The sequence below is a fragment of the Dendrobates tinctorius genome, unplaced genomic scaffold, assembly GCF_039654945.1.
Source record: "Dendrobates tinctorius isolate UK_male_01 unplaced genomic scaffold, ASM3965494v1 ptg000065l, whole genome shotgun sequence".
Taxonomy (NCBI): domain Eukaryota; kingdom Metazoa; phylum Chordata; class Amphibia; order Anura; family Dendrobatidae; genus Dendrobates; species Dendrobates tinctorius.
The window spans coordinates 19,805,216-19,830,910 of NW_027361733.1; the positions used below are offsets into that span (position 1 = coordinate 19,805,216).

Below are 25,695 nucleotides of genomic sequence, written 5' to 3' on the forward strand. Positions count from 1 at the left end.
CAATAAAAAAAAAGATTCTAGGGGTATGTCAAAAGTAAAAGAAAAGTCAAAGATGCTATAGGATTTTTAATGGATAAAAAGGGCAAAGTGGTCAAAAATGATGTTGAGAAGGCCGAACTTTTAAATTCCTATTTTGCATCTGTGTTCTCTAAGAAATCAAATGTAACATCAACTGATCTTCACGGTGCCACTGAAGGAATAAAAGAATCCATACTATCTATAAACATAAAGATGGTAAGGGAATAATTAGCTAATTTAAATGAATTTAAATCTCCTGGTCCAGATACATTGCATTTTAGGGTACTGAAAGAGTTAGCAGAGGAAATTGCAAAACCACTAGCTAGAATCTTTGAAAAATCCTGGCGAACACGAGAAGTACCAGAAGATTTGAGAAGAGCAAATGTTGTTCCGATCTTCAAAAAAGGAAAGAAGATGGAGCCAGGAAATTACAGGCCAGTGAGCCTTACTTCTACACAACAAAATATCTTTAAACAAATTATTAAACAGCATGTATGTAAGTACTTGGATAACAATACAGTAATTAACCAAAGCCAGCATGGGTTTGAAGCAAACAAGTCATGCCAGACTAATCTAATTTCCTTCTATGATGGAGTCACTGACTGGGTAGATCAGGGAAATGCGGTAAATATAGTATATATCGACTTCAGCAAATCTTTTGATAAAGTATTTCATACTATCCTTATTGAAAAATTGACAAATTATGGGATTGACAATGCTATGGTTAGGTGGATTCATAACTGGCTCAGTGATCGTACTCAAAGAGTGGTAATAAATGGTTTCACATCCAATAGGAAGAGTGTTTCAAGCGGGGTACCACAAGGCTCTGTCCTGGCCCCAGTGTTGATCAATATTTTTATATATGATCTGGATAAGGGAACTGAAGGTAAACTAATGCAGATGATGCACAGCTAGGAGGGATAGCTATCACTAGAGAAGACAGACAAAGGATTCAGAAGGATCTAGATAAGCTTGAAAAATGGGCAGCAACTAAAAGAATGATATTTAACAGGGAGAAAGGTAAGATTCTACATCTGAGCAAGAAAAATGAAAATTACATCTACATACAGAATGGGAGTAATAGAGCAAAGCAACAGCACGTGTGAAAAAGACTTGGGTATATGAATAGATCACAGACTGCACATGAGTTAACAGTGTGATGCAGCAGAAAAAGGCAAACAGTTCAAGGATGTATTAGGAGAAGCATAGAGTCCAGATCATGTGAAGTGATTATCCCCCTGTTGTGAGTTCACTCTCTGGTACACCAGTTGTAAGTTCTCCTTCCAGACTCCCTCTGGTGGTAACAGGAGGTAGTGAGGCTGATTTGATCGGTGGAGATCTGCCACCTGAGAATGAGGATGACGATTGGACTTCAGGAGTCTCAGATTGGATTTAAGACAGCCGATGCCCTATTCAGTTGATGGTGATTCCTTCTGCTTGTCAGGTCTTGGTTCTCAGCTCTGTTCCAGTCAGCTCAAATTAAGTTTCTCTGTTAATGTTCACACTTGATTTTGTTGGTCTATTCAGTTTTTTGTGGTCAGCCAGCCCCGGCTTGGGCTGTGCTGAATTTCCACTCTTATTTATCTGTATTTGCCAATTTGCTTTTTGTCCCTTATTAGATTGGCTTCTTTTTGCTCTGTCTCAGAATATTTCAGAGTGCTGATATAGTGGGAGAAGTCTAGCGACTTCAGGGTTACTTTTGCTATCAGAAGTGTTGGACATTATTTTTGTAGGTTTTTTTGCAGATTGCAGACAGTGTCTTTCCTTTCCTCTCCTTGCTAGTTAGTTTGGGCCCCATCATTTGCTCAGCCTATTTTCCTACCTGTGTTTGTGTTTTCATCTTGTTTCACCGTCAATACATGTGTGGGGGCTGTCTATTCCTTTGGGGTCTGCTCTGGGGCAGTTAGTTTTCCCTTTTCTTGCTTTAAGCTTATTTAGTCCTCCGGCCGTGACGAGGCGTCTAGGTTCATCATAGGCACGCTCCACGGCTGCTGCTAGTTGTGTGGTAGGATCAGGGATCTGCAATCTGCATAGTTACCAACCTTTCTGTTTTTTCTGGGCTTAGCATGTTTAGGTTTTTTCCTCCTCGGTGACCCATTCATAACACCCCCTCTATGCCTCCTTGGCCAAGCCTCATCTGGAACACTGTGTCCAGTTCTGGGCACCACATTTTAAAATAGACATTGAAAAACTGGAGCAAGTTCAAAGAAGAGCTACCGGGATGGTAAGTGGACTGCAAAGTATGTCCTATGAGGAAAAATTAAAGGATCTGGGAATGTTCAGCTTGCAAAAAAGAAGCCTAAGAGGAGACTTAATAGCTGTTGTGGTGTAGTGACCACTGTGTCCACTAGGGGGCGCTGTGTGGGTGTCCCAGGAGAGAGGATGAGTGGCAGGATGCTGAATGATCGTTATGTATCCCAAGGTAGGTGGCCTTGAGATGGAAGCTTGAATATGTGTGTTGATCAGCAGAGGTACTGCTGAGCTTTCGTTACACTGTGTCCGGGAGAGCTTTCCAGGTAGCTGGTGAGACGGGCATAACCAGCTACCTACAAACCCACCTAGGGGCAATGTCTAGAACACCATAGTAAAGTATATGTGTGTGAATGATTGAAGGACCTGTGATGAGGTCATAGCCATGTGATCCGGTGGGCTTGGCTACGGACCATATAATGTGGCCAGGGTAGGTCACATGAGTGAATGCTTGGACCTGGTTGGTCCGTATAGAAGGTCTCGTCTGGCTGACGTGGCTGCCTTCCTAACAGCATGTGTGGACGCTGTGTTTAATGGCTGCAAGTGCCTGAGAGTTCCCAGGGGAGGGAATGGACGTCTGCAGTGTGGCGAAGCAACCATGAGGTAACCCGGCCATGGGGTGAGATTACTGTGAGGCTAGAGAGCCTGCGTATTGGACACTGTATAACCTGTGTGACTACAGGGTTAACAGAGTGGACCTTTGCCATGGACACTATGCTGATCTGATATGAACTTTCTGTTGCTGTTCATGGTTTATGATGCTTAATAAACCGCAAGGACTGTTGGAGTTATATGAGAAACCCATGCCGGACCTGATTATTTGGCTGCCTAGCGAGTGTCCCCTATCTGATTAACAAGCGCTACCTTACAATGTCTACAAATATCTGAAGGGCTGTCACAGTTTAGAGGGATCATCCTTATTCTCATATGCATTTGGAAACACGAGAAGCAATGGGATGAAACTGAAAGGAAGACGATACAGATTAGATATTAGAAAAAATGCTTTGACAGTGAGGGTGATGAGTGAGTGGAACAGGCTGCCATGAGAGGGGGTGAGTTCTCCTTCAATGGAAGTCTTCAAACAGAGGCTGGATAGACATCTGTCTGGGATGATTTATGGAATCCTGCATTGAGACACGATGACCATGGAGGTCCCTTCCAATTCTAACTGTCTATGATTGTATGTTTCTACACGCCTCTGTCTACAGTGAATTAGAGAATTGCCTGTGACTGTTTGGATATTGTCAACAAGTAAATTGTCAACATAGTACAAGTGATTGGGGTCACATTGTGTTGTAAAATGTACCAAGTCACAAAAATTCTAACTGGTTCCTACTTTTTGCACCTTGCTTGTTGCAGTACCTCATGGGTCATGATGCAACCCTTGCTGTGACGTAGAAGTGGCATACAGAGATCTTTGGCCATGTGACCTGCCAAAGTCGCTGTGTAGCCTCTGCATTCAAAAAAACCCAAAAAGCTCAGTTATGTAAGCAGAATTGGTTCAGGATAGATTATCAGTTTCTGGCTGTAAATAATGAATGTTCCTATTCTCTAAAAGCAAGCAGACCTTTGGAAAAACAAAGTATAATCTCGCCAATATAAAAAATGATTTCCATACATGATTTAATACCCTAAATCCAGCCGTAGTCTCAGGACCAAATGATTGTGGGAAGGCTCAGTGAACCTTTCCTTAAGGATAAGCTCTGAACCTCCCCCTAAAAAAACTACAATAAAAAAATGTCCTGTCAGCAAATTTTAATGCATCCACTTAATGTACATCTCCAATAAATCTACCTGTGTGCCGCGCACCTGGGCTGATCATTAAGATCTTCCTTTATGTCTTTCCAAACGCTTCATCATAAGACACGTCAGGCACTTCCTGCAAGGGCGGATGATAATAACAATATTACATATAGCGCGTTTAACCTCTTCCTTACCTGCACCCTGAAATCCTGTTTGGAATTTTGTAAAGATTTATGGCGCAGGTTATTTTTGCGTGGGTTTTCAGGGAACATCGTGTGCTTCAGCTTAGCTGTGGTTTGGGTGTGTTTCTTTTATTGATAATCATAGTATTAATAAAATTATAAAAAGTTTTCACAGGTTTTGCTTATAGTACTGCTATGGAAATATTGATTTGGCACTGTTTCTTTAAAAAAGGTAATGGCTGCCTGTGTCAAGGTAATGAAAACATCTGAGCAGAGAGCAAGAGGATCTGATGACTTCAGGAGCCATCTACACGTAAAGGGCGCCTCTTAATAAATCCAGCATATCTGAAAAGTGTTGTGCACCTCCATGCGCACCTCTCTACAGAGACTGGGTAAGGTTTGTGGCCGCTCGTCATGAATTTGATGTTACGGAGCTACCTCACTAATGTCTCACCCTAGCTCCAAACACTTAGTCAGAGCTGGGCAAAAGTGGCTTGAGACCACCAAAAATCAAAGCCTCGTTCTATGCCAAAATTTCTCAACTTTTCAATGCTTTTACTCCAGAGTTCTAGCGCAATTACTTTGATGAACTTGGGCCAGTGTTGCCTCTTGAAACCATGGGACCCTCCAGTGATCCCCCCAGCTCCAATCATAACTTAGCTTACATGTCACGATCCATCAGATTCTGGATTCTCTGATATAACCTGTTTTTCCCCCCGTGGCCGCTGGTGTTACTACAACTGTAGTTGGTCTGCTTGTGGGTTTTTGCCCCTTGTGGCCGCTGGTGTTACTGCATGTTAAGTTTAGTCAGCTGCTGGTGACCACTCCCTTCTTCCTATATAAGGTCACCTGGTACACCAGCTAGCTGTTGGTAATACTCGTCATTTGCTAACCAACCTTTGAGAAGAGAGGAGCTATCTGGAACAGTGCTGTTGCAGCTTATCTGGAGCCTTGGTGTTTCTGCTGGAAGCTGTGTCCTGGTGCCTTACTCTGCGGTCCTGTGCATGACTGCAAAGCAAGCTAAGTTTGCTTATTTTTCCCTGTTTTTTATTTTCCCTGGTGTTTATTAGTACAGCGGTGAGGACCAGTGTCCGCACTTGCCAGTTCCCTAGAAAGGGATAGGTGCAGGGCAAGTGAGGGACTGAGGTATCCTGGTCAGAGACAGGTTAAAAGAACCTGTATAGGGAACTTGAGGAGAGTCAGGGCTCTTCCTTAGGAGAGTGGAGGAGGTGTCCACTTCCCCGTTCCCTATCATAGGGCCCAGTGTTGTAATTGTTTCCACGGTGTCCCCTTGTCAGTCTTGTTGTTTTGTGACCGACCGATCATTGGGTCGCGTCACGCAGAGCCAGACATACTGTGACATTACATTTCTTTAACTGCTTTGGAAAAATGAAAGCTAAGCACCGATTGGTTGCCATGAGCAACAAACGCCATCTTACTGTAAGACGATTTTGATAAATAAGGCCAATAATATTGAGACATTTTGGAAAAACTTTGGAAATCTTGAAAGACATCTTGTCCAATAATAGAGCTACTTCCAGAGCTACACATATAATCTGTTAATCTTGTAGCTGCCATCAGTTCCAAATTTCCCAGAATTGCCCTGAATTTTTGCAAACAATCCTGACAAATTCTTGCATGTCCCAGACCGAAAGAGGATGGGGTTACATAAACCCTTCCCAAAGTGAGCATTTCCTCCAAATTTGGGTTGTTCCTGGAAGTGGAACTAAAACATTTTTATTTTCCAACTAAAATGTTAGTATAAGCAAAATCATATCTACCTGTCATATCCCAACCCAGTCTGCTTCAGAAACATCTGCCTATGTCGCCAGGCACCATTGTTTTCATTCTGAGAGTGGTACAGGTGATAGAGTAGTCACAGCCAGTACCTATGGGCGATGCAGATGTTGACCAAGAGATACTGATGTGGCTAGGATCTATGGTTCCACTCAACCGCGAACCTGCTCAATGCTGTACAAATGGGGCAGCACCACACTCTACTTAAACTACTAGCAGTCTACTGGCAGTTGCCAGATATGGTACTCAGTTTTCCTTTGGCATCTTTTATGCTATTACAGGTGATATCCTATTACTAACCTGACTCTATCCTGACCTCCATTGATCTGTATTCCTTCCTGACTCTAACTCCAATATGTCTGACCTTATTTTTTATCTGTCCTTCTGGTACATAACCTTGGCTATTCCACTGACTACGGTTTTGTCTTATGATTCTATTTCAGTTTTGTCCTTTCTGAAACTGATCTGGCTTGTTTGACCCTCTTTGCTTCAGGCTCCCTCCTTCAGCCAGCTACAATTCCATGGATGCAATCCAGGTGGCCCCATTGTTAGTCCAGGTTTTTAAAGAATTTTTGCCCTGGAATATGTGTAAGGAGGTGGTGGGGAACCTCACGTGCCTCCTCTCTTCGGGATGCTGTTCACACAATCACATGCGGCACCTCATTGTTTATGAATGTTTATACACTGTAATGTCATGTCCTGTAACGTGTAATGTAATGTTTAGATATTGTATCTGTCATACACTGTTTATAGGCTTAGGGATAGAATGGAATCTTAGGTAGTATAGGACCATAGTGGGGTAGAATAAAGGGGGGACATTATAGAGAAAATGACTGGAGAGTATTATAGAATAGGTTAGGAGATAGGCAGCACAGTGGCTAACTAGATGGGAGGGGCAGCACAGAGCAGGGGAGTTTAGTCAGGATACTTTCTGGTTGTGTCAGACACCCGGGCAGCCTTCCCAAGGGCTGGACTTGTGAGCAGAGAGATAAAACAAAGGATCATAGCCATGGGGATAAAGCTGTGGTGACAGTAAGGGGCCCCAGGCAGAGAACAGTGCAGATGGGCACCAGCTCAAATGGATCATCCCTAATTAGGACCCAGGGTCTATGACTGGGGGGAGCTGCAGTGAAAGCATTCCTGGCACCTCTTCCTATTGGAGCCGGACACGGGGCTGACACAAAGCTGGTAACAGGAAGGACAGGAGGGATACGGATTGTCTCAAAAGATACAGCCGGGATTGCCAGGCAGAGGAAGTTGCTAGTGAGAACGGGGCCTGTCCAGATGACCAGGAAAGAAAGGAAAATGACTCTGTATGTGATGTGTACCGCCAAAGTAAAGACTGTTTTATTGTTAAGTAAATTTGCACTGTTGGGCAGTAATATGGAGTACTGAGTGATTTATGGGATTTATGCATCAGAGGCTGAAGTAACAGGGAACGTGGAAACTCCAGCAGCTGAAGGGGTTACAGTATTGCATACAGAGCTGAAAGGACTTGTTTCATCTGTGAGGCGCCAGGGTGTGGGAACAGAACAGCCAGTTGCCATGACTACAACCGTGGCTGCCTTACATATGCAAGATGAAATGGTTAAGTGCCAAGACTATCCGGGTTCAACTTTTTGAGCTGACAGCCTATGACAGACTTTACCCTTACCAACAATGAAAAATCAACATTCATACCATTTAAAAGGAATCTGTCTCCAGGTGTTTGCTACCTCATCTGAGGGCAACATTACGCAAGAAAAAAGACCATGATTTTATTGATGTATCACTTACTTTACTAGGTGCAGAAATAAGAGTTTCCTCTTATGTAGGTGTAGCAGTACTCAGAAAGCTAAGCCCCCCTACCGCACTACTGATTAGAAGCTTTTTATGTACATTGTATATTGACAGTAAGCTGCATGTCAGTGCTGGAGGCATGGTTGGACCAGAAGGCACATGGGCAGCCAGTCAAGTCAGGTAGTGACAATCTCCTGCTCATAAAACATTGATAGTTTTGAAACAACAGCACACAACCTAATAAGTGACACATTTTCAGCCCCACTCCCCTAGAATGCTCTTTATATCGACTAGGAAATTCTATAATGCTTGTGTCCAAAATAGGACTATATACTTAACGACGCTCGGCTTGAAGTTGATCAGTAGTAGCTTGATGAATGAACAATCTGTAGGAAGATTTATCTTCCTACAAGCCTAGATAGGTTGATCAGGGTCGTTATTTTGATTGTATCAAGCCAACGGGTTGCTGGTCTTCTCCTTGATCCTTCTATTCTTCTGACCATGATGTCCTTCTCCAGTGATTGATTTCTTCATATGATGTGTCTGAAGTAGGCAAGTCGTAGCTCGGTGATCCTTGCTTTCAGTGACATATCACTATTATCCCATACAGTGCTATGATAAGGGAAAAGGAAGAGATCCCAAAAAAGTAAAATCAATGAACTTTATTGATGAATATTTAAAATATAATAATAAAAATATATTAAAAAGCACAATGCTGTCCAAGGGATACTGAGCAGAAAAATACCCAAATTATGGTGTATAATAAACAGCATACAATATAAATATAGCTTACTAGAGATATAGTCATTTCAGTGACATGTGTGGCTTGATTTATTCCAAAATTGATTTGATAGTTCTTCTTGCCATCCATGGTATTGATAACATACTGTAATTCTACAGCGTCATATTTCAAAAGTGTTGTTTCTTCTTCTGTCTTGTTTCTTTATCATCCAGGTTTAGCATCCATGTTACTGCAGAAAAGCTCAGACTATGTATGAGCAATGTCTTTGTTGCCAGTGAAATGTTCCTTGATTTGCATCTTGAGTAGTGATGAGCGAGTATACTCGTTACTCGGGTTTTCCCAAGCATGCTCGGGTGCCCTCCGAGTATTTTGGCGTGTTCAGGGATTTAGTTTTCATCGTCTCAGCTGCATGATTTATGGTTGCAGGACAGCCTGAATACATGTGGAGATTTCCTAACAAACAAGCATTCCTCACATGTATTCAGGCTGGCTAGCAGCCATAAATCATGCTACTTCGACACAAACTAAATCTCCGAGCAGGCCAAAATACTGGAGACCACCCGAACATGCTCAGAGAAACCCGTGTAACGAGTATACTCACTTATCACTAATCTTGGGTTATCATTGGTCCGAGTAGGTTCAAGTCCCTTACAACTTTCAGTTTGTCTAAGTCCATTTCAAATGTGTCCTGGTCGTACCTGGCAGTAGTCAATATCTTTGTCCTCTTTGTATTGAGTACCAATCCCATGTTCGAACTTTCCATCTTCACACTCTGTAATATGTCCTTCATTCCATCTACGCTTGTTGCTATAGGATATGGTAAATAAAAAGGGTTAGGGTTAAACCTGGATGTTTCAATCCAGGTAGACACATTCCATGGTGGTCCTTGGAGCCTGGGCATAAACATTCCTGTTTTTTCAACCAAAATGTTGGAAAGAATTTTATACTATACTTAACACGTAAAACCAAAAATTCAGATTGCAACAACATTTATTTCCTGGCTTCAGTTTGCTATAAAAACATGTCTGCCATTGGCTACTGTTATGAATGGGTCACCGAGGAGGATGGCAGGAACAGGCTAAGCCACCAGAAGACCAGAAAGGTTGGTAACTAAGTGGATTGCAGACCCCTGATCCTATCAACACAACTAGCAGTAGCCGTGGAGCGTTCCTACGATGCCCTAGACGCTTCGTCACAGCCGGAGAACTAACTAAGCCTAAAGACAGAAAGGTGAAATCTAAACTGCCCCGGAGAAGATCCCCAAAGGAATAGACAGTCCCCAAACATATATTGTCGGTGAGACAAGATGAGACACAAACACAGACAGAGAACAGACTGAGCAAACGGTGGGGCCCAAGCTGTCTAGACAGGACAGGACAGGACAGGACAGAAAAGATACTGTCTGCAATCACGCACAAAACCCTAAAAAAGTCCAACACTTCTGATATACAAAAAACCTGAGGCCACACGACCTCACCCCCTCTAGATCAGCACTCTGGTATAAACTGGAAGCAAAGCAAAAAGATACTACCACAGGGGACAGAACAGGCTGTAACATATGAAGCAGGGCCCAGCAGGGAGCACGCTGAACCCTAGCAACAAAGCAGAAAGCAAAAAAAAAAGGCACAACCAGATTAGATGCAAAGGATTAGCAAAAGAATCACTTAACTAAACCATGCAGATGAGGCAGGGGACAAAAGAACTCCAAATGCACAAGGAGGAAATTCACCAGCAACTTTCAAGAGCAGCCAGCTCAATTATATGCTCCCAGCCAGTAATCCCAGGTTCCCAATTATCATCATCAGGTGGGGAACTTCCATCAACCTGGCCAGCTCCACTACTCTCAGTAACCATCAGAGGGAGCAGAGGGAGCTTCGACTCAGAAATCCGAGCAAGGGAATACACAACAGGCTACGATGTTGAAAGCACAGCACTCAATAAATGAGCTCTGCGGCCCTGAACAGTGCTTTCCATCTACACGAGTGGCACTAGAGCCACTGAGCTCACTGATTGTCTTATGCACACTCTCAAGCTGTCACCAGCACTGCAGTCAATGCCAAACACCGGGGAACAGTGGCGGAGACTTTCCGATGGACCCAGGGAAGGTGAGTACAAAGAGGTTTGCTTTTTTAATGGCAATGGAGGCAATTTAATTTAAAAGGTAATCCCCTTTAAGCCACACCACTTGGATTGCTCTTCACACTCACATCTGGGTTGCTAAGTCCCACTTCCCCAACAAAATTTGCATTGTTGGATTAGAGACATCCCTAAATGTTAGGCATTGGACTTCAATGAGATTGCTTGTGGGCGATTATAATGTAGATGCATAGGTCTGCATAGGAGCTCTATAAACAAAACAGCAAATAATTGTTAAGTAAGGCCTGTTTCACACTTCCGCCAGCTGACAGCTGACATCCGCCAAAAACGAAAATTAACGGATCTGCCTCTGTTGTGACATATGGATGTCAGCGGACGCTAATTTGTTCGGATCCGCCGAAGATGAAAAGTGCAGCAAATTTAAAGCGACCGCGGTCTGGAAGGAGAGAGAGAGAGATTTTTTCGCCGCTTCCGGAACGGCATTTCATGGTTAAAATGCTTTCCGGAGTAAAGCTTCCGGGCATTGTTGATTATTCTATATGTTTGGCTATGCATAGCTCAAAGTGATACATTATATTCAACATATCGAACATAAACCTAAGACTATTACTATCCTACCGCCATAAAGAACCACCACAATGCTAATGATATTATGAAACTATAAAGCGTGAATCAATGTATTTGTTAGGCGTCGGGTTCCTGCCACTGCACAGCAGGAATCCAGAGCCTTGCACCCAGCGGTCTCCCATTCTTCAGCCGCAGTGGAGTCTGCTCAGCAGATTAGTCAGTCCCGACGTTCTGCCCAGGCCAACTCCGTGGGTTTGCTTGCTACTGCCACCTCTGGCACAGGTATGACAATGCATGCTGCTCAGCAGCAAGATTCTCCAGGGACTAAGTCCTCATGTCGGGCCACTGAGCATGCCTGTGGAGTGATCTCCCATTGGAGATCGAGGGTCACGTGTTCAGGTCCTGCTCGTGTTCGGATTGGCCCATCCGAGAAGCCAGGAAGGTCTCGGACGCCCGTGGCTATAAAAGGTTCGCATGGCCGCACGCCCATGCGCTAGGATAGACTGTATTTACAGACTATGAGGTGTGAGAGATTATGCACGTATGAATGTATCTGGTGATTGACTCATTATGAAACCCCTACCCTTGGTACGCATGTGTTGTGCAGCCTGGCCTGCTAGTGCCCAGGCTTAGATGTAGGTAGGTCAGGGTTTGAGTCAAACATTGGTCCTCACCAGTAATCCAGCACAGCACGCCTCAGTGCACGTGCTCCACACTTCACTGCCAGCGTCTTTGGCGGTGCTCGTGGCAGCGACGCCGCATTCTCAGTGGGCCTAGAGGGACTCTAACCCCGTGTCCTTGGGGTAGCGTTCTGTGGCCGTACACTGTGCGCTCTTTTAGCCGAGCTCTGTGAGCACAAACAGGCTCCAGCGTTTATGTTCAGTGGTAGTGCGGCTCTGTGAAGCAACAGAGTCTTCCCCTGTACACACCGGGTGACAATAACCTGTGTGTGTTCTTATAGTATACCGCCAAATAGCATCCGCCATTACTGAGCAGCAGATTACCACCCTTGCACGGTGGACCCCGGGCTGCGAATGCACCTTATTACCATCTTTATTATTTGGTGCGTTCCGCCAGCCCTAACATTATCCTAGCACCAGGGTCTGGCTAGTAATGGCGGATGAACAGCGACTGCTGCAGTACATCCGGCAGCTGCAGGGCAGGTTGGCGGCTCTCGAGCGTTCAGCCTCAGCTGCGGATGTTACTGCGGTCGCTGTTCAAGCAGCCACGGAGGCTGTCTCCCGTGTGACCAAAGCCATTCCTGCCCCGACTTTGTCCCGCCTCCCGCTGCCCGAGATGTTCTCGGGTGATGGTGCTTCTTGTAAGGGTTTCGTAAGCCAGTGCTCTATACAGCTGGAGCTGCTGGCCACACGATTCCCCTCTGAGCGGACTAAAGTGGGATTATTCCCCTCTTGACGGGCAGGGCTTTGGAGTGGGCCACACTGCTGTGGGAGCGTGGTGATCATGTGGTGCAGAGTGTCTCGCGGTTCTTGGACACTCTGAAGCAGGTCTTCCTGGGACCATGACACCGTGCTCCGGCTGCTGGCATTGTCACAGGGCTCGTCCATGGTCAGCCACTTTGCCATCCAGTTCCAGACGCTGGCCTCAGAGTTAGAGTGGCCAGATAAGGTCCTCATTCCGGCATTCTGGAGAGGTTTGGCTGGCCATGTGAAGGACGCTCTGGCCACCAGGGAGATTCCCGCTACACTGGAGGAGCTTATCACTGTCTCCACCCGTATAGATCTTCGCTTCTCCGAGCGAAGGTTGGAGCGGGACCAGTGTAGGCAGAGGTTTAGGTTGGCACCTAGTTTGGCTAAACCTCTGGAATCTCCCGATCGGGCGTCCGAGCATCAGGGGGCTTCCCGTGAGGGATCCAGGCCCCGGTCCGCTCGAGCTCCTGTGAGCTGTCATGTTTGCCGGCAGTCCGGTCACCTTTGCAACCGGTGCCCACAGCAGCTGGGAGAACACTCGCGCCTAGTGGCCATAGGAGGCGGCGCACTAGAATCAGCGACGTTTTCCTCCAAGCTGTCCTTAAGGGGACACTTGAGTTTGATTCTTCCACTCTGGCGGTGAAGGTTTGCGTGGATTCCGAGGCAGAGGGCAATTTTATGTCATCAGCCTTCGCTCAATGGCATGCTATACCCCTGGTTATGATGTCTACACCAGTCACCATTAGAGTGGTGAACGGCGCCACTCTACCCTCACAGATAACCGTCCCCTTGTTACTCTCAGTGGCTCCATCTCATCAGGAGACGATATCCCTCCTCGACATGCCCGAGGGTATTGACCAGGTACTCCTAGGGGTCCCCTGGCTGCGGTACCACTCCCCCAATATAGAGTGGTCCTCAGGGAGGATTATTGGGTGGAGTAAATCATGTGAGGGTAGATGTCTGAGGGAGTGCGTTCAGGTTGCCTCCACCGAGGTTCCCGCTGATCTCTCCTCACTCCCCAAACACTATCGAAAGTATGCGGACGTGTTCTCCAAAAAGGCGGCAGAGACCCTTCCACTGCATCGCCCCTATGACTGTCCTATTGACCTCTTGCCTGGTGCTGAGCCTCCCCAGGGTCGAGTCTATCCCCTATCTCTCCCGGAGACAGAGGCCATGTCTCAATACATCAGGGAGAATCTGGCAAGAGGATTCATTAGGAAGTCAGTGTCACCAGCGGAGGCGGGATTCTTCTTCGTCCAGAAGAAGAGTGAGGAACTACGTCCTTGCATTGATTACAGGGGTCTTAACGCTATCACCGTTAAGAATAAGTATCCTCTGCCCCTGATATCAGAGCTGTTTGATAGGCTACGGGGAGCGAGGGTGTTTTCCAAACTTGATCTGCGGGGGGCTTACAACCTGATTCGCATCCGTGATGGGGACGAATGGAAGACGGCATTTAACACCAGGGATGGGCACTATGTATACCTGGTGATGCCCTTCGGCCTCTGTAATGCCCCAGCCGTCTTCCAAGACTTTATGAACGATATCTTCCGGGATATGCTTACCTCCTCGGTTGTAGTCTATCTGGATGATATTCTCATCTACTCTCCAGATATTGACTCCCACCGGAGAGATGTTTGCAAAGTTTTCGATCGCCTGCGGTCAAACTCCCTCTATGCCAAGTTGGAGAAGTGTGTGTTTGAACAGGAGTCCTTGCCTTTCCTGTGCTATATCATCTCTGCCCGGGGATTGGCCATGGATCCTGCCAAGCTATAGGCGGTGATGGATTGGCAGGAACCTCATTCTCGCAAAGCGGTGCAGCGCTTTATGGGGTTCATAAATTACTATCGCCAATTCATTCCCCACTTCTCGACTTTGGTAGCACCCTTGGTAGCCCTCACTAAGAAGGGTGCAAATCCCAAGTTGTGGCCGTAACCAGTCTCCAAGGCCTTCTCCCCCATTAAGTCCCATTTCGCTAGCGCTCCCATTCTACATCGCCCCGTTGTATATAAACCCTTCATTCTGGAAGTGGATGCCTCTTCCGTCGGTGCTGGAGCGGTCCTGTTTCAGAAGGACACGCAAGGTCGGAAGCACCCATGCTTCTTTTTCTCCAAGACCTTCACACCGGCGGAGAGGAATTATGCCATCGGGGACAGGGAGTTGCTAGCGATGAAGTTGGCCTTCTCGGAGTGGAGACACCTCCTGGAGGGGGCTCGCCACCCTTTCCAGGTGTTCACCCACCACAAAAACTTGGTGTATTTGCAAACAGCCCAGCGGCTAAACCCTCGCCAGGCCAGATGGTCTTTGTTCTTTTCCCGGTTCCACTTCACCCTCCATTTTCTCTCCGGGGAGAACGTCCGGGCCAATGCTCTCTCCCGCTCTGTGGTGTCATCGGAGGAAGAGGAGGAGGAGCCTCGGCTGATCGTCCCATCCGAGAGCCTGAGGACTGTGGCTCCGGTTGCCCTTGAGTCAGTACCTCCGGGCAAGACATTTGTCCCTGCCCGTCTGCGACCGGAGGTCCTCTCTTGGGCTCATTCGTCCAGGGTGGGTGGACATTTCGGGACAAAACGGACCTCTGAGCTTTTGGCGAGGACGTACTGCTGGCCGCATATGGCCCGTGACGTCAGAGACTATATTCAGGCGTGCGTCTCTTGCGCCCAGAATAGGTCCTCTCGGCAGTGGGCTTCTTTTTCCTCTGCCTGTAGCGGACAGGCCCTGGGAGATGGTCAGTATGGACTTTGTGGTGGGGCTACCCAAGTCCAGTGGCAGCACGGTCATTTGGGTTGTTACCGAACATTTCTCTAAGATAGTGCACTTGGTACCTCTCTCCCGGTTACCTTCTGCGTGGGGCCTGGCAGTGTTCTTCATTAAGCACGTTTTCCGCCTGCATGTCATGCCGGACAAAATTGTCAGTAACCGGGGTCCTCAGTTTGCGTCCCAATTTTGGAGAGAGCTTTGTCCCCTGTTCAGCATTGAGCTGAATCTCTCCTTGGCCTATCATCCCAAGACAAACGGGTTGGTAGAGAGAACTAACCTGACCCTGATCACATATCTTCGACATTTTGTCTCGGCCAGGCAGGACTACTGGGCATCCTTGCTGCCGTGGGCAGAGTTCGCTTTGAACAATGCTGTGGCCGACTCCACCGGTCAGACCCCATTCCTCCTGAATTATGGTCAGCATCCATGCGTCCCTGTGCCCATGCCCGTGTCATCCACTGACTGGGCGGTGGAGGCACGCGACATTTGGGATCGCACCCAGGATTCTATCTGGGCTTCCAAGGAGAGAGTGAGGACCTCCGTTGACGCACACCGGCGCCCTGCTCCTACTTTTGCCCCTAGCGACTTGGTGTGGCTCTCCTCCCGAAACATCAGGCTGTGGGTAGAGTCCGCTAAGTTCCTCCGCGCTACATTGGCCCCTTCAAGGTCCTCGAGCAGAAGCAGATCAGCTCTGTGGTCTACCGTCTGGCCCTTCCACCACACTTGGCTATCTCTGATACATTCCACGTGTCCCTCCTTAAGCCTGTTCACTTGTCCCGGTTCTCCGAGTCATCTGCCGGGACATCAGACTTGTCTTCGGACAAGTTTGAGGTCAATGCCATCGTGGGATGCAAGGTGATGCGGGGCAAAAAGTTTTATCTGGTGGATTGGAAGGGTCATGGTCCAGAGGCTCGGACCTGGGAGCCAGTGGAGAACTTCCACGCTCCGCTCCTCATTGCGGCGTTTGAGCGTAGCGAGGCTCAGAGGGGAGGGGGCCCTAGGAGGGGGGTAATGTTAGGCGTTGGGTTCCTGCCACTGCACAGCAGGAATCCAGAGCCTTGCACCCAGCGGTCTCCCATTCTTCTTCAGACGCAGTGGAATGCGCTAGGATAGACTGTATTTACTATGAGGTGTGAGAGATGTATGCACGTATGAATGTGTCTGGTGATTGACTCATTATGAAACCCCTACCCTTGGTACGCATGTGTTGTGCAGCATAGCCTGCTAGCGCCCAGGCTTAGGTGTAGGTAGGTCAGGGTTTGAGTCAGACATTGGTCCTCACCAGTGATCCAGCACAGCACGCCTCAGTGCACGTGCTTCACACTCACACTTCACAGCCAGCGTCTTTAGCGGCGCTCTCGGCAGTGACGCCGCGCTCTCAGTGGGCCTAGAGGGACTCCAACCTCATGTCCTTGGGGTAGCGTTCTGTGGCCATACACTGTGCGCTCTTTTAGCCAAGCTCTGTGAGCACAAACAGGCTCTGGCGTTTGTTCAGTGGTAGTGTGGCTCTGTGAAGCAACAGAGTCTGCCTCTGTACACACCGGGTGACGATAACCCGCGTGTGTTCTTATAGTATACCGCCATATAGCATTCGCCATTACTGAGCAGCAGGTTACCACCCCTGCACGTTGGACCCCGGGCTGTGAACGCACCTTATTACCATCTTTATTATTTGGTGCATTCCGCCAGCCCTAACAGTATTCTTCACTACAGCTATTATGATGGTATCAAACTATTGTCTACATGTTGATATAGTAAGGTGAGAAGTATTCCACACGTCCCACAGTTTGCATTTTTGATGCATCAGAACCATACACTGGTTGTGAAAGTGGACATAATTCTGAAGGAGTACCCTAACCTACAAGGTGGCTATTGTCACCTGGTAGGTTAAAGTACTCCTGGTAAAACCTGACATAAATGCTCCAAGTACTGATCCAAAGCCATAGCTCAACCTTCCATCACCTAGGGCAAATGTTCAGTTTGCTTGCCCCAAGCCCTTTATATAAATTTGCTTATTGGTACTCCGCTGGCAGTCAGCACAGGGCTCAGTTACTCAACCCCAGCTACACCCCTGCGGTAATCAAACAACGAAGAACATAGTGACATGATCTTGGAAGCTAACAAGAAGCCAACAGAACTTTGGATGCAGCTTTGGATGTGACTTGAGCATAAGAGCATTCTTTGTAGCAAAACAACCTAAGAAATGTAAGATTTTAAAGGGCCGTTTACCTAACTGTTCAACTACGCTGCAAGTTGAGGAATGGCACGGCAGATGCTGCTCTTGTCTCGACAGGTCCGCATTCTATATAAATGCAGTTTTATTATTTGATGACCGCTCAGGTAGCAGTTTGCTCAGAATAGGAGCGCAAACAGCATTGTGTGCTTATGCCAACCGGTGCTCCGTCCTCAAACAGCAAGGCAAAGGCACGAACCACTGTTGTTATAGGAAAATAAACAAATGGACTCCTGTAAAAGGTGTGTGTGGGGGGCTAACTGCGAGTAACCCCCCCACCTCTAAGTTATAATCTCTGGGAAAATATTTGATGTTATATTAGGTGGATCAGATAAATGTGATGTCTGAGGGAAAAGTTTATTCACGTTGTTGATTTAGAATTTTTTTTTTCGCAAAAAAAGACAGAGAAACAAAACAGAGATTTCAGTGAAAAGGCAGAAAAGTTTTACGGGAACATTGTGGGATCAAAGCGGGATTTCCTGTAAATGTTAAAAAACACATAGAAAAAAAGAACATCCTATGCCCATTGTCCCTACAGGTTGTGCAAGACTGTGGCTCTTTGAGGTCCAGGTGGTCAATGGTCTGTACAGTACTCAGCCCCTGGTAATCAGCAGTATAGACAGTGCCCAGTCTCCGGTAATAAGTACAGTACCCAGTCCTCGGTAGTTAATGGTATATACAGTAACCAGTCCCCCTTAATTAGTAGTGTGTGCAGAACTCAGTCGCTGATAATCAGTGGTATATACAGTACCCAGTCCCTGGTAATAAGTACAGTACTCAGTCCTCGGTAATTAGTAGTGTGTGCCGTACCCAGTCCTTGGTAATTAGTGGCTTGTACAGTCTCCAGTCTCTGGTAATCAGTGGTATATACAGTACCTAACCTCTGGTAATAAGTACAGTGCCTAGACCATGGCTATCAGCGGTATATAAAGTATTGGTATGTACAGTGTCCAGTCCCTGGTATTCAGTGGTATGTACAGTGCCTGGTGATCAGTAATAAGTGCAGTACCCAGTCTCTGGTAATCAGTGGTAATTATATGATCTGGTCTCTGGTAATCTGTGGTATACGCAATACTCTTTATTGGAAATCAGTGTGATGTACAGTATGAGTCTCTGGTAACCAGTGATACAGTACCCAGTTCCTTATAATTATTAAGTACAGTAACTGTCCCTGTAATGAATGGTATGTACAGTAGCCAGTCCATGGTAACCAGTGGCATGTACAGTACCAAGTCCCTTGTAATTAGCAAGTTCAGTACCCAGTCCCTTGTTATTAGCAAGTTCAGTACCCAGTCCATTGTAATTAGGTGTGGCGTAACGACCGTGGTCACAGCGGTCACCACTGCGACTAGGGCCTGGCCGGCAAGAGGCCTTCCGATTCCATCAAAATCTTCAACCGGATGTGCGTCTGAGTGCATTATACTTTAGGGGTGATTATGGGCTGTGCATTATACTTTATGAATGACTATGAGCCATGCATTACACTACATGGATTACTATAGGCTGTGCATTATACTATATGGATAACTATAGGCTGTGTATTATACTTTATAGATGACTGAGGTGCATTATACTTTATAGATAACTATGGGCTGTGCAGTATACTTTGTGGATGATTATTAGGTGCATTATACTATATGAATGACTATGGGCTGTGTATTATACTATATGGATGACTATGTTAGTGGTATCTTCTGTATAGTATCCAGTCCTTGGTAATTGGCATCTTATGTAAAGTACCCAGCCACTGATTAGTGGTGTCTTATGTACAGTACAGTACCCAGTCTCTAGTAATCAGTGACCACCAGTCCATGTTGGTCACTAACTTGTAAGGTCCAGAGTTTTGGCAATTGCTTTCCGGCCCATGCACTAGGCCATTCAAAGGGCTGAAAAAAGTGGTGTACTGCATCACATGGCTAGCCTTCCAACCAGCATCTCAATTTCATTGATACCTGCACTCTATGAATGCAGATACAAGGTGAATACAATGGGGAAACAATTATTTTTTGTAGTACATATTTGATGAAGTTGTAAGGGGGATGACCAGACCGCGGGTACCTGCATGCCGGGTCCGGAACTGAAAAGGCTGCATCCCCTGTACCTGGAGGGAGGCTTGAGTGAGGCGGACCTTCTCCTGCTGCCTGGGGGAAGCAATAGCGAGGCGGACCTTCCTGCAACTGCTAAGCGAGATGTCATAGGCGTAAGACCCCCTGAGATAGTGCTGCGAGACCAGCTAGTGACAGGCTGTAGAGATGCGCTGCTTAAGCAAGCCTTGCATGAGCGCCTGCAAGCTAACCTGTGCATGACTTTTTCAGAGATGGGGGCAGAAGCGCACAAAAGAGAGCAGGAGCAGGGGGCTGCAGCCTTAGTGGGGATGGTCCAGAGCTGCAAGGCATCCACCCCAAACGAGGAAGAGCCGAAGTGGTCCCGCGAATTATGGCAGGGAATGCAAAAAATATGGGAAGAATTCGAGAGCCTGAAGGAAGCCCTTGCTGCTGTCCTGGAGTCCAACGTCATATCCCAAGGTAACTCGCGGCAAAAAATGAAAGAAGTTAGAGGAGAGGTGCGCAGCATGCAGAAAACCTCAGCAGCAGCTTCAGAATTTAACCCCATATCGTGGGGTGGAGAGCTTTTGCAGAGGGCTTTTGCTTCCCATAGAGGACGGCGATCCTGACCAAAGTGCCCACCAGAGAGGCGCAGAAGTGGGTGTTGGACGTGTGGAAGACTGGGACACCAGTCCCGAAGTTGCTCCAACCAAGAGAGCCGACGGCGAAGATCTACTCACCCCTCTGAAGGTTCTGCTAATTGTAGAGAATGCCACCCCTGGGAGAAATGGTATGGCGAGAAGAGAGGAGCCACACCCAGAGCCAGCCAGAGCCACGACATCGGACGCCGAGAATAAAGGGAGAAGGTATTGACTGTCTACAGTGAGATGACTGTGCTGCTCTTGAGCGTGGAGGCGAATCTGGTGAAACTCTAAATTGGATCCAAAGTTCCCATCTGCAAGGTTCAATCTGAAATGGAAGAAGGGACGCCTACGCGAGTAGTCCACCGAAGTATCTCACTACCTTGCCTGCCACAAATTCCCGACGGAGGGGAGAAAGTGACAAGTGTTCCTCAAACGCCCACTCCCATGGTTCCACATTGTAATGAAGAAGAATCCCTTGCTTCGTTCTCTGAATTGGATAGTTAACAGCCCCCGAGCCCAAGGGAACCTGACCAATTAGAAGAGATGCAATGTGGACCTGAGATATCTCCTTCTGCAGTCGTCAATTGTGAAGAGGAGGAATTTCTCGCCCCTCCACGTGTTGACCCAGAAGAGGAATAGGCTCCTGGAATTACTGCTCCATCAGATTTGGGTTCGTCCCCGCCCTCTCAACCTGAAGTTCCGAGTACTCCGTGTTACCGTGCTGGTAATTCGTCCCTGAGGAATGCACAAGACGATTTCTTTTGGCAGAAAGTAGTGCATGAGAGACAGAAAAGGATGAGCGAACTGTGAGCATCTGTCTCACTTCAGGAGGATATAGAGGAGCACAAAGAACTCTCTCCTGTGGAATGGCGAGTTAAAGGAGAGGGTGTTATGATTGAGTCACCGAAGGAGGAAAAAACAAAAATACAAGCTAAGTCCAGAAACCCGGAGAGGTTGGTAGCTATCGGATTTCAGACCCCTGATCCTATCCACAACAACTAACAGTAGCCGTGGGGGGTTCCTACGATGCCCTAGACCCCTCGAACACAGCCGGAGAACTAAATAGGCCTAAAGAAAGAAAGGGGAAATCTAAACTGCCCCAGAGCAGACCCCAAAGCAATAGGCAGCCCCCAACATATAATGACGGTGAAGCAAGATGAAAACACTAACACAGATAGAAAGATAGGTTGAGCAAATGATGGGGCCCAAGCTAACTAAAAAGGACAGGATAGAAAAGCTGCTGTCTGCAATCCGTAAAAAACCCTACCAAAAAATGTCCCAACCGTCTGATAGGAAAAACAGGCCCTGAAGTTGCTAGGACTTCAAAAAGACTATATCAGCACTCAGGTAAATTCTGAAGACAGAGCAAAGAGACAAACTGATCAGAGACCAAAATGGAACTCAGCACACCCCCGACCGGGGATGGCTGAACTCCAAAAAACAAGGTAAACAAACCTAAACTAATAAGTTTTTGCTCTGCTATTGAACTTATCTTTGGAAGCAGGAATCAGACTGGTCTCCAAGAATCCAGCAGAGAAATCACCAGCGACTCAGAATGGCGTAGGCTGCCTTATATCCAGTCAGAATTTCCTGTTACCCAGTCATCATCTATCAGATCAGGTGTTTGGTAATCAGCCTCACTACCTTCCTTCACCAGAAGAGGGAGTTCATCAGACATCGACGGTGAAGGGGAAAATGAACTCACAACAGTGCCTCCCCCTTGAGGAGGGGTCACCGAACCCTCATCCACGCCACCAGGGTGATCAGGATGGGCCCGATGAAAGGCAAGAACCAATCTTTCGGCATGAATATCGGATGCAGGGACCCAAGAATTATCCTCCTGGCCATAACCCTTCCATTTAACCAAATACTGGAGTCTCCATCTAGCCAGGCGAGAATCCAGTATCTTCTCAACCTCATATTCCACATTACCTTCAACCAATACTGGGTCAGGAGGTGCCACCACAGGAACTACTGGCTCAACAAACCTCTTTAACAGAGACTTATGAAACACGTTATGGATCTTAAATGTAACAGGAAGAGCCAATCGAAAAGAGACTGGATTAAGAATCTCCAAAATCTTGTAAGGTCCAATAAATCTAGGTTTAAACTTTGGAGAAGCCACCTTCATAGCGATATTCTTTGATGACAACCAAACCATATCACCCACCTTAAACTGGGGACCAATGGTCCTATGCCGGTTGGAAAACCGCTGGGCCTTTTCCTGGGAGAGAGACAACTTATCCACCACTTGGTCCCAGATCTGGTGCATTCTCTCCACCACAGTGTCAACACCTGGGCAGGCAGAAGGCTCCACCTGCCCTGAAGAGAATCGAGGATGAAACCCAAAGTTACAAAAAAAAGGTGACATCAAAGTGGCAGAACTAGCTCTATTATTTAAAGCAAATTTGGCCAAGGGCAAAAATGAAACCCAATCATCCTGATCAGCAGAAATAAAACATCTCAAATACGACTCCAAAGTCTGGTTTGTTCTCTCCGTCTGCCCATTGGTCTGAGGGTGAAACGCAGAGGAGAAGGACAACTGAATTCCCAGCTTGGAACAGAAAGTCCTCCAAAATCTAGACACAAACTGAACTCCTCTGTCAGATACAATGTTCTCAGGAATCCCGTGCAAGCGAACCACCTGTTGCAAAAACAAGGGCACCAACTCTGAGGAAGATGGCAACTTAGGGAGTGGTACAAGATGGACCATCTTAGAGAATCTATCACAAATCACCCAAATAACAGTAATTCTCTGAGAGACAGGCATATCAGAGATAAAATCCATTGAAATATGGGTCCATGGCCTCCTGGGCACCGGCAAAGGCATCAACAACCCACTAGAGCAAGAACAAGGTTTAGACCGAGAGCAAGTCCCACAGGACTGCACAAAATTCCTGACATCACGAGAGAAGGCGGGCCACCAAAAAGACCGACTCACCAAATCTCAAGTACCAAAAATACCTGGATGAGCAGCCAATGCAGAGCAATGAACTTCAGACATCACTCTCTTCCTCCACTGGTCAGGAACATACAATTTTCCAATGGGACAACGCTCAGGTTTGTCCTCCTGAAACTCTTCCAGAGCAAGTCTCAAATCGGGCGAGATGGCAGGAAGAACTACCCCCTCACCTAAGATGGTAGCAGGCTTGGTCACAACAAGAGAATCAGCAATGAAACTCCTAGAGAGGGCGTCTGCCTTGACATTCTTAGTGCCCGGAAGAAAAGAGACCACAAAATCAAAACGTGTGAAAAACAAGGCCCACCTAGCCTGTCTAGGATTCAAGCGTTTGGCCGACTCCAGGTAAATCAAATTCTTGTGGTCAGTAAGGACCACGACTTGATGTTTAGCTCCCTCCAACCAATGTCTCCACTCCTCAAATGCCCATTTCATGGCTAACAGTTCCCGATTCCCCACATCATAGTTACGTTCGGATGGGGAGAACTTTCGGGAAAAGAAAGCACAGGGATTCATTTTAGATGTTACAGGATCTTTTTGGGACAAAACAGCTCCTGCACCAATCTCAGAAGCGTCCACCTCTACCTGAAACGGGAGTGAGACATCAGGTTGCCGCAAAACCGGAGCAGAAGTGAACCTTCGCTTCAGCTCCTGAAAAGAAGAAACAGCCTCCGGAGACCAATTCAGCACATCAGCACCCTTCTTAGTCAAATCAGTCAATGGTTTGGCAATACCAGAAAAATTAGCTATAAATTTACGATAAAAATTAGCAAAACCCAAAAACTTCTGGAGGGGCTTCAAAGAAGTGGGCTGAAACCAATCATAAATGGCCTGTACCTTGGCTGGGTCCATTTCAATAGTTGACGGAGACAAAATAAATCCCAAAAATGAAATCCTCTGTACACCAAAAAGGCATTTCGATCCTTTGACATACAGGGAATTCTCCCTCAAAATCCGGAACACAGTCCGAACATGTTCCACATGAGAGTCCCAATCCTTGGAAAAGATCAAAATGTCATCCAGATAGATGATCAAAAATTTATCCACCAAGTCTCGGAAAATATCATTCATGAAGCACTGGAAGACAGAAGGGGCATTAGTGAGCCCAAAAGGAATCACCAGGTACTCAAAATGTCCCTCCGGAGTATTAAACGCCGTCTTCCATTCATCCCCATGCTTAATGCGAATAAGATTATACGCCCCCTGAGGTCAAGCTTTGTAAACCAGCAAGCACCTTTAACTCTGGAGAATAGATCAGAAATCAGGGGTAACGGATACTAATATTTAACAGTAATTTTGTTGAGGGAACGATAGTCAATACAAGGCCTTAATGACCCATCTTTCTTAGCCACGAAAAAAAACCCAGCACCTAAGGGTGAAGAGGATGGTCTAATATGACCCTTCTCCAACAACTCCTTAATATTGGATCGCATAGCCTCGTGCTCGGGTACAGATAAATTGAAAAGTCGACCCTTGGGAAATTTACACCCAGGGCTCAGCTCAATTGCACAGTCATAACTCCTATGAGGAGGCAAAGACGCAGACTCATTCTCACTAAATACATCATAATAATCAGCCAAATAGTCAGGAACATCATGCGACTGGGGAGAGGTGGAGAAAACAGGAGCATCACTAAGGGCACACCGACAACCCCAACTCACCACAGACACAGATTTCCAATCCAAAACTGGATTATGGATTTGCAACCAGGGAAACCCCAGAACAATGGTACCATGCAAATTATGCAACACCAAAAATCTGCAATTCTCTTGATGGTCTGGGGCGACCCGCATTACCACCTGGGTCCAAAACTGAGGTTTATTCTTCGCCAAAGGAGTAGCACCAATACCCCTCAAAGGGATAGGCGTCCGCAGAGGTGTCATAGGAAACCCACAATGTTTAGCAAAATCCAAGTCCATCAGGTTCAGAGCTGCTCCCGAATCCACAAAAGCCTTAGCGGAAAATGTGGACAGGGAGCAGATCAGAGTAATTGCCAGAAGAAACTTAGGTTGAACACCACCCACAGCAAATGTGTGTGCAAAACGTTTCTCTCGTTTAGGGCAGACAGAAATAATATGCGAGGCATCACCACAGAAGAAACACAGCTTATTACACCTTCTGAACTCCTGACGTTGCGCCCTAGACAAAACTCTATCACATTGCATAGGTTCAGACATTTGTTCAACAGGTGGCAACACCTCTCGTGCGGTTTTGCGTTCATGCAAACGCCGATCAACCTGAATGGCTAATGACATAGAATCGTCAAAACCAGAGGGAACAGGAAATCCCACCATGGTATCTTTTACGGTTTCTGACAAACCCTTCCGAAAGAGAGCTGCCAAGGCACCATCATTCCAGGTAGTAAGGACCGCCCACCTTCGGAATTTTTGACAGAACAACTCTGCAGATTCCCGACCCTGGCTCAATGCCAACAGGGCCTTTTCAGCCTGAT

The 25,695-nt window shown here is 46.7% G+C and overlaps 1 long non-coding RNA gene across 1 annotated transcript in view; it reads right to left on the bottom strand.

Moving 5' to 3' along the window:
* Positions 1-7,816: 7,816 nt before the first annotated feature.
* LOC141094936 (uncharacterized) overlaps positions 7,817-25,695 on the bottom strand; it is a 42,140-nt gene continuing 24,261 nt past the window's right edge. The window contains exons 2-3 of the long non-coding RNA XR_012233209.1: positions 9,210-9,318; positions 7,817-8,381 (exon numbers count right to left, since the gene is read on the bottom strand). This is a non-coding gene — a long non-coding RNA (uncharacterized lncRNA). The remainder of the gene's footprint in view (positions 8,382-9,209; positions 9,319-25,695) is intronic.